General features: G+C 35.3%; 1 protein-coding gene across 6 annotated transcripts in view; it reads right to left on the bottom strand.

Annotated features, from left to right (window-relative positions):
• LOC106868354 (N-acetylated-alpha-linked acidic dipeptidase 2) overlaps nucleotides 1-7,270 on the bottom strand; it is a 1,027,134-nt gene extending 1,019,864 nt beyond the window's left edge. For 3 of the 6 annotated variants that reach the window (XM_052970677.1, XM_052970676.1, XM_052970678.1), the window contains exon 1: nucleotides 6,652-7,270. The gene's annotated coding sequence lies outside the window, so the exon portion shown is untranslated. The remainder of the gene's footprint in view (nucleotides 1-6,651) is intronic. The other 3 variants (XM_052970680.1, XM_052970679.1, XM_052970681.1) reach the window with 1 other exon arrangement.
• Nucleotides 7,271-8,412: the final 1,142 nt, after the last annotated feature.

Raw genomic sequence — 8,412 nt, forward strand, 5'->3', positions numbered from 1 at the left:
TATCAACTCCGGCGGTAACAGAACTCAGAACGTGAAGACCCAGAACCAAATAGACACTGCAAGGTTTATGTGTGTGTGTGTGTGTTTGACATTCTAATGCTTCTGCCAATCTAACACATCCTTTCATGTTATTTACTAAAGGACACATTCGTAAACAGTTCTGAATAAATACACATGCATAAATATTTTCTGTACATTCACCCATGACTTGACTTTGCCAGATGACTGGCAAACTGGTCACTGACTCTGTGTGTGTATGTATGTATGTATATATATATATATATATATATATATATATATATATATATATATATATATATATATACACACACGTTTCATTTCCAAGAGTCAAAGAAATCTCTGCGGATACAAGTGATTTACTAAGAAATGAAATATTAAAACCCTTGGCTATTTATTTGCCTCGTCTATGGCAAATAATGTGATTACACTCTGTTCAATACAATTTACCCAAACTACCTCGCAAACAAGCAGCCTGCCAACTACCATCGGTTAGAGAAGCAGAAAGTGGGTATGGGTTCTCTGAGAATGGAAATAGATTCGTTGGAAAGTATTACATATTGAATGGATGGTACGAGAAATATTGAAACAACAGATGGGAGGAAAAAGAGACTGTGAGAATGAGACAGACAAACTGTGGCAGAGAGCGGTAGAGAGAGAGATGGATTGACAACAACGAAGAAGGAAGAACCAGCTAGACAATCAGACCAAGAGAGATGGAGAGATTGGGGAAGAGGATGATAGACCGATCAGAAAGGGAGCCCGACCGACCGAGAGATAGAGACCGCCCGCCCGTCCGCCCCACTAAATGAAAACGAAAACAAAAAGAATGCAAATGAAGCGGGAGAAATGCAGAAAAAACATGAAGAAACAAAAAAGAATGATGGAAAGAAATAATAAATAAGAAAACTGTGCAAGTCAGAGATCGATTTGAAATCGATGCAAAAAGAAGGCAACGAGGCCGTGTTGCTCTAAATGCAATGTTTATAAACTGTATCTCATCATTGTCGTCATTTCAACATACCAAGAGGGAGATAGTGGTAACATCTGCTAACCATTGTATCTAGTAGTAATAATAAAGAGTCGTAGTAACAGTAATAAAAATTGATTTAATTGCTACAAAAGGCACCAAAATTAAACACTAGATAGATTACGATGGAAGTCACTATGTTGTTACTAGACTAGCTAGAAACAGTAGCAAAACCTAACTCAAATTTATACCCCACTTTCCATCGTCTTAGAAAAGGAAAGCACATTGAACTAAGTAAGTACCACATATTCCAATGGTAAAATGGTCTGGAAAGAAATCTTTGGTCTGAGTTATGGCAGCCAGGAGTGATGAAGTGGGGTTATTTATCTTCACTTTTCTTTTCCCTAGCGGACGTTTTATATTAGAGGAAAACTTTTCTCTATTCTATTATTCCTTTTGGTCACCTCAAGGATTTTTCCTACAGTTGATTTAATTACATAACATTTGAGCTATATTTCCTTGTATTACCAAATTAATTATCATTATTGAATGATACGTTCGTTACATATCATCCATACATACAAAAAAAAAAGCCCTTAATCATAGGTTTGTTCAAACTGGGCTGACCTGAGAACTAACCAATAACTGGTTCGATAGCTTTAATCGCCACAGACACCGAAAATAAACATTAGACATGGAGCTCATTTATTGAATAGAAATTGGAAATTCTGACGTCCAATAGTGGAGTTATTCCAATGCGAAATCGAAACCAGGACTCATCTTTGTTAACCGATGACTATAACCTCTGATATATAACCATGATAATACCCTCCACAGTGCCATTGTTGTTTGACTGGGCTCAAAGCTAATTCTGCAAGGCAAAAGGTACGTTTTCGAGTGAACAAACCAAATAAATTAGTACTACTTTAGTAATGCCCTCTTGCTTTATTGACTAGGAAAGATGAGAAGATAAGCCGACCAGAATGAAAGTTGAACGCATGAAAAAAAGTCACCAAGTTACATAGCAAAATTTTTTTTTCAATCAACATTTAGTTCTGATCTCTAACTAACCCCTGTATCATCTACAGAGAAAGAAGCAAGATATAGAGAGTTGAAATAAACTTGAGAGCATAGGAAGAGCATAGATCCGAATGAGAATCGAAACCGTATGGTAGAATCGGTTCGCCAAACTTAAACTTTACTACTCTGAGGCAATAGTAAAACGATTTTTGACAAAACACAGGTTAATTTTTCTTAACGGGTAGAAGTTGATATAAATCGATTCAGTAAATTAGTATTTACTTGTTTAGCCCCAGGTCAAGCTTAACCAAACAAATCTATGATCTCTCTCTCTCTCTCTCTTTAAAAACAGTGTATACGTTTTAAGTTAGTGGGAATACGATTTAAGTGAGGTTTGACTGCTACTTCAAGCAAATAGAGAGATCACGATAAAGGTCCTCTCGTTTGGCTCATATTTACTTAAGATATCAAAAGTGAAAGGGGTGCGATTTACATCCAGAATATCAATCAAATGATTTCTTTCTCCTTGACGGTGACTGATTTACTAACTGCACTTTAGGTTTGCTTTATATATATATATATAAACTGAGAAAAGGGGAGAGATAGAAAGCTGAAACGATTATGCATCTCCCAAAGGGGAAAATGCTACATGTCGGGCAAGTTTGGTGTGTAAACTATGTAATATAATTCTGCGAACATGCAAGTAGACAAAAGGAAGAAAAAAAACAGCAAAACCGAAGCCAAAAGACTGACTGTCATCAAGCAATCAGTTGGTGAGTGACTGACTTGGTTGACTTCAGAGAGTCGGACCAATAACACGATTTACCATAATCACTAACAGGAGAAGAAATAATAATAATAATAATAATAATAATAATAATAATAATAATAATAAAAGGCAAGCTAAGTAATGCCATCAATAGTAGAACAATACTATAGTAGTAGTAGCTGTAGTGCATAAATGGAAAAACAGTAGTCAGCTTATTTTTAATTTTAAGCCCGGCAAACCGCACACATTTTCGCAACACAAGCACACGTAATATACACACACAAATGCACTAACGTGCGCTTACGCAAACGAATGAAGGAAAGAATGAATGGATGACATTGAGTTGCATTCATCGGAAAGCATGAACATCACAACCATAAGCTTCTCTTATTCTTCCCCACCACACACACACGCGCGCGCACACATTTAACAAATCTAAGGATGTATGCCGAAATAGTTAAAAAAATTCAGTTCTGTGATCGTTTAATGTAACACTAATAATAGTGAATAAGCACAACGACTCGGATATACAAGAACATAACGAGATTTTGTGATCTTCATTCATATCTTTGAAAGTATAAGCATCATCACAAGTGAAGTAAATTAGCTTCGACTAGGAATCGAAACCGGGTCGCGTTGACCTTTGTGTCTGTTAAAAAAATATGTATAATTATACTAGAAACTCAAAAAAGAATAATGTTAATTTCTTATAGTGGTACAACATTATAAAAAATTATCACTTCTATTCAATAATATCACTGGTACTACTTTTATCGATCTCGGGAGAAACCCAACACGATTTGAACTTGAAATTTAGATAAGACTTACGAAACGAAAATAATGTAAATCATTTAGTTGGGAGTCAGATGCTCAACCAATAATAATAAATAAATAAATCGGGTTCTTCATTTATTAATTATGATAGTGCTGGTTATGTTTTTTTTCTTTCTTTTTGGCCAGGCATTGAAAACTATTGAATCTATCCATAGTACATACCTGGTACTTGATTACTTTCTGTTAACAAACAGGTGGTTATGAAAGACCACTGAAGTGAAATAGCGTAAACAGAACATAGCTCTGTTGCTTTCAGAATAGTATTATTACTATTAACACATAATAATAATAAAAGTAAAAATAATAAATCACAACTCCAGTTCTCGTACGGTTTCTTATGGTTGGTTCTAGTAAGTAATTATTATTGTAGTAGTGGGCTCGTACCGTTAATGTTTTCGCTCGACGAAAAACAAAGCCGGTTTCGTAAGAAAGAAGAGAGAAGGGACATATGTTTAATGATTTGAAACCCTAGTATATTTTGTGGAGCCTCTCATTTCCTTTTTGTGTTTGTTTCGCCCCCACATTACATGACTATATATATATATATATATATATATATATATATATATATATATATATATATATATATATATATATATATATACACACATACACACATACAAATGTACTGTCGTTGTCGTGGTCTTCCGGTCGGATTGGAAACTGCACAAGCACGCACCCCACCGTGTCACACAAACAATTATTTGGAATAATAGTATGTTTTTCACTAAACACAAGAACGATCGTATGGAAGAAGGTTTGAAAATCAAGTGAAACGTTAATATATTACCGGTACATCCTTACTGAAACATCTCTTCGTTAGTAAGAACGAAAAGCAAAAGCTGACTACAGTGGGGATTTGAACTCAAAATCTAAAATAACGAAAGCAGTAGGAATTCAGTATCATAAAGTTGTTGCCTAAAGTCAACTACGATGAGCAGACATGTGATCAAAGACGTTCCAAGTACGATCGCCCCTTCTTTATTTACATTCATAACGTATATATGTCTGTTATCAAAGATGGTTTGAAGCAATCTGAGCGACATTTAGCATCTATTTCTAGCATATCGAATGAACACATATGGATTCCCTTTTTTTAAGGTTAGTTAAACGGTGAAGAAGTTTAGATGGTGCCCTGCGGTGCGTCGAGAAATCGGGAAATTTTTAGCTAGAAGGGGAATGATTAGTAACGCCCATGCCTTTCCCAGTAACGACTTTGGGTATTGTTAGTGTTTCGTATGTGTTAGTATGTATAGCATTGACTTTCTCAATTCAATACTGTTGCTGCTTTTGTTGGTGTGATAGTAGGAATAAGAACGGTTTCAAATGTTGGTACAAGGCCAGTAATTTCGGGGGAGGGTTTAAGTCGATTACATTGACCCCAATATTCAACTAGTGATTGTTATATCGACCTCGAAAGGATGAAAGGCAAAGTCGACCTCGACCGAATTTGAACTCAGAACGCACAGACGGACGAAATGCCGCTAAGCATTTTGTCCGGCGTGCTAACGATTCTGCCAGCTAGCCGCCTTCATGATTATACTTTGTAATTCTGACACAAGGCCAACAATTTTAAGGGGAGGGGATTAATCGATTACATCGATCCCATTACTTGACTGACTCTTTATTTACTCGGCCCTGAGATAACGAATGGCAAAGTTGACCTCAACGGGATTTGAACTCAGAACGGAAGGAGCCGGAACAAATACTGCAAGGCATTTTATTCCGACGCTCAAACGATTCTACCAATCCACAATGATAATAGTAGTAGTATAGTAATAATTATATTTGGTGCTAGTGTTGTTGGTGTTTCTTTACACTGTTGGGTTGGTTTCGTTTTAAGTAACTCGGGTTTAGCTGTTTGCCTGTATTTAGTGCTGACTGTGATTAGTCACAACAATAGTAGTAGTAGTAGTAGTTGAATTAATAATAATAATCATCTTTGACTAATTACTAAATCTATCACACTATAAAGACAAAATTCATCGTCACGTTTCTCTTTTCTATATATTTATTAACATATCATTTCTCCCCGACATCCTCCTTTAGAAATAAAATAAAAGCCAGCCTGGTAACCGAGCCATTTCCTTTCACGTTGCGATAATACTAATACTACAAAACGTTTCTCGAAAAGGGCATGAACTTCACAACATCTTGTATCTCCTCATCTAACACCTCCGGTCTCATGAGTCTGTAATATCATTATCATTGCTATATGCTTTCATCAAACGTTGATCATAGATTTAGAAAAAGGGGCATGAATGTTACTACTCAACCCTTTGCTCATAATAAAACTAAATCTTAATGCTTAGGCTAAAAAAAAAACTCACCATTATTGGTGTTGATTAAAGACTAATGTATCCAGACAAAAACACTGAAGGTTGTTGCTGAATACTAACATACCTACACACATGCAAACACAATGCATATGCATATATATATATATATATATATATATATATATATATATATAAGTTCGTGATACAATTACATGGATGCACAAATGTGTCAAATCTATACGTGTATATATGTACATATATATGTGTGTGTGTGTGTGTGTTACACATTTACAAGCGTACAAGTTGTACTTACACAGAACAATACGCGCTGGAATGAAATGTGTATTTACAGTACGAATACGTTGTTACTTATGTGTGTGTATAATACACACACAATATAAATATATATATATATATATATATATATATATATACATGCATATTTGCTGGTGGTATAAACATTTCTTCAGGAGGTAACAAAATTATATGGAATAAAATAGAAGCTAATAGAACAGTGCGTGTACATATATATATGTATATATATGTGTGTGTGTGTGTAATGTATGTATGTATGTATACAAACTGCAACTCCAAGAAAACAAGAATAAAATACTAAGAATAAGGAGGAGAAAACTTCGCAGATATGAAGGCAAATAAAAAACGAAAAAGAAACCTGACACGTTAAAGGTAGAACAAAAAAAAATAAGAGAGACGGGGTCAGACAGGACAAGAAAAGGGGGTTAGAAAGTTAAGTAACTTACCGAATGTTTTGTAATCCAACAGAGGGTAAAAGACAGTTTTTTTTTCTACGTCAACATCCAAGTGACAACAACGTTAATTGGTTGTGTATGTATGTATGTAAATTGGGTATGTATGTGTGTATGTATGTATGTATGTGCGTTTGTATGTGTGTCCGTGTATGTATTTTCTCTCCCTAGTATGTGTATATATCTTAATGTATCACGCTTTCAATATTCACTGCTTATACGTCAAGACTGTCAGTCAATGTGAGTTTGTAAAACGCATGTATATTTGTGTGAGTATGTCTGATTGTATGTTTGTGTATATACATGTATGTGTATATATTCTCATATGTAAGTGTTTAGCAATACTGTTTTATATAGACGACTGGCACTGACTCGCTGAGAATAATAGCAATGATAATAACAATAATAATGTTATAGATAGTGGTAGTGATAGTAGTAGTTTGAAATAGTAATAAAGGAAGGAAAAAAGCAGGAAGACTGAACGACAATAACAACAACGACGACGACGGCGTGAGGGAAGTCGTTCGATGGTCACGTAATAAGCATGAGTGAGGAAAGACAACATGCGAATAAGAGAGAGGATGAGGATGAGGGATAGAAAGAAAGATTAAAGAGAGGGAGGTGGAGTGAGAGAAAACAGAAATATGTGTGAGGAGGACAAATGCAACAGCGGTATCTCTCTCTCTCTCTCTCTGTGTTTGATATATATATATATATATATATATCGACAGAGAGAGGGGGTGTTTATATCTATCAATCTATATATTTTTATATATCTATGTATATTTAGTTTTTGGTCGAGTGGCGAGGAACCGGCGGTCGGGTGCGCTTAATGGCAGACATAAGCAAGCTAGAATATAGAGAGTGAGTGAGTAGATAGAAGAGGCAGAAAGAAAGAGTGAAAGATACAGAGAGAGAGAGAGAGAGAGAAGGAGACGGAAAGAGAGTGTGAGTAAGAGAGAGACATACACACAGTGTGTGAGTGAGAGAATCTGTTTCAGTGAAATCGGGACGTGGTAACAGCTGCGAGTATCTGCTAGCACATGGATAGAAGGCAGTGTGTTGTTATTATTGTTAGATATTATTATTTTTATTAATTTTAGCTTTATTTCGCGATTATTTATTATATTGCTTCTTATTCCTTTTTAATCTATATCTTTCCACGGGACGAAACACCAACAGAAGTAGCAGAAAGGTTAATAGAGAGACAGAAACAGAAAGAGAACTAGAGAAGCTAAGACAGCAACAAGACAGACGAGAGAAAGATAGGGAGTCAGTCGAAGGGCGGGAGATTGGGAAGTATGTATGTGTATGAAGTATTAATGGTTATGATATAGTAAAAATGTGGTTTGGTTAGATTTGGTTTCGATATAGTGTACTTTGGTTTCCTATAAATGGTTAGTTAGCTTTGGAATGGGTTTTTTTCACTATTTTTGGTTTGATGCAGTCGGCAGGGATATATAACCATGATTGCTGCAACAGCTAAGAAGAACATGATGACGATAATAACGACGACGATGCTGATGGAATAGAGAAAAAAAAAAGTAGCTGGTTGATGCAGAATCAGTAGTACAATCACCACCAGCACTGTTACCCAAACAGATGAACAGATACATACATTGACAGACAAAAATATAGACAGATGGACAAGCAAACAGATATAGTGAGAAAACATAGAGGAGGAATGCATACACACACACACACACACACACACACACATATATATATATATATATATATATATATATATATATA

This window comes from Octopus bimaculoides, chromosome 9 (genome assembly GCF_001194135.2).
Source record: "Octopus bimaculoides isolate UCB-OBI-ISO-001 chromosome 9, ASM119413v2, whole genome shotgun sequence".
NCBI classification, from domain to species: domain Eukaryota; kingdom Metazoa; phylum Mollusca; class Cephalopoda; order Octopoda; family Octopodidae; genus Octopus; species Octopus bimaculoides.